The 1,478-nt window shown below is 32.7% G+C and overlaps 1 protein-coding gene across 1 annotated transcript in view; it reads left to right on the forward strand.

Moving 5' to 3' along the window:
* Positions 1-1,181: 1,181 nt before the first annotated feature.
* Positions 1,182-1,478, forward strand: part of LOC125849202 (ankyrin repeat-containing protein NPR4-like) — a 56,487-nt gene continuing 56,190 nt past the window's right edge. The window contains exon 1 of the mRNA XM_049529239.1: positions 1,182-1,250. The gene's annotated coding sequence lies outside the window, so the exon portion shown is untranslated. The remainder of the gene's footprint in view (positions 1,251-1,478) is intronic.

Consider the following 1,478-nt stretch of genomic DNA (forward strand, 5'->3'; position numbering starts at 1 on the left):
TCATGATTGGTGTGTGGGTGAAATAACCCAACACTATGGAAGCTTACATACCTCTTAGGGATTAAACCCATGGCGACAATCCGCAACAACTCTCAAGAACGTCGACGAACGCCTTCATCCATTCCTCTTTTCTCTTCTTTTCTCTTCTTTTCTCTTCTTGAACTCTCAACTAAAACCCTAGGCATAAACTAGGATTATAAAGCTAAACCTAATCAGATTAGACCCCTAAAATATTACTAAAGACCAATTAAATCTGATTGGGTAAGGAAAAGACCAAAATACCCCTCACTATTTCCGGCTAACCTTTCTTAATTGGACAGCCTAACTTCAAAAGGTCATATCTCACTCATTTGACCTCGAAACTTAGCAAATTTGGAGGCGTTGGAAAGATCATTCAAAGATCTTCCCTACGGTATCTGGTAGAACACCTAACTCATCCTGAGCTAGGAGTTATGGTCGTTTGAAGTCGACCCAAAACTCATACTTAGCTTAACTTGCAAAATTTCAGATTTTGCTATTTCCAATTTAATTCTTTTTGGAACTCAAGGTATTACATCTAGTGACCTTAACACTTAAGAAATTTTTATTCCTTGGTAAAATCTCACTCACAACGAAGGATGGTTCAAGTCTTAGCTCAAAAATTTGATGGGGTGTTACAGAACCCTTGATAGATTTTTAACAAATAATAAAAAATTTGAATAAAAAGGTAATGCTTATAGAATAATGTTAACAATTCATGTAACTGTTGCCTCAGCCGAAAGAAATTTTTCGAAACTAAAATTGATAAGATCTTATCTAAGATCAACAATGTCTCAAGAGAGATGGAATGTATTAACTATATTATCAATTGAAAAGGAATTACTAAAACAAATCAATTATAAAACCGTAATTAATAACTTTGCATCTAAAAAGGCTAGAAAAATAGATTTTAAATAAAAGTACATATGATGATTTAAAAATATATTAGGGCCCTTCTTTAAGATTCGGCTTTAGGCCCCCAATTTTGTTGAGTCGACTCAGGATGTGATGTAAGCCAGCAGTACAGCTGCTTGTTTTCTTTGGATGACAATTGACAAGTCATTGTCAACGTCAAATAATGGAGTATGTAAAAAGGCCAAATAAATAAGTAGTTTAGGTCTTCGTTAAACTTCACATGTCTTAGTTCAGAACATTTAAAGTAGGTGCAATTTGATCTCTTTATATTGTTTGAACAACAATTCTTTCTCTATGAGCTAATTTTTCAAGGTAAGGTAGGTGAAAATTCATTTTCTTATGAGCTATTCAGCGTGTAATGTTGGTTTTTAATTTCCTCTGTTATTCTTCTAGTTGTGTCATCATCACTAATGTATATCTTCACATCGTCTCTAATTCTCCAATTAATTCTTATGTTAAAACTTCCATTTTTATTATAACAAATCATCTTCTTTAATTTTCTTTGTTTATAGCCTTTCTATTGCCCAAAATATACTATATTATAT

Source organism: Solanum stenotomum, chromosome 12, assembly GCF_019186545.1.
Source record: "Solanum stenotomum isolate F172 chromosome 12, ASM1918654v1, whole genome shotgun sequence".
Lineage (NCBI taxonomy): Eukaryota > Viridiplantae > Streptophyta > Magnoliopsida > Solanales > Solanaceae > Solanum > Solanum stenotomum.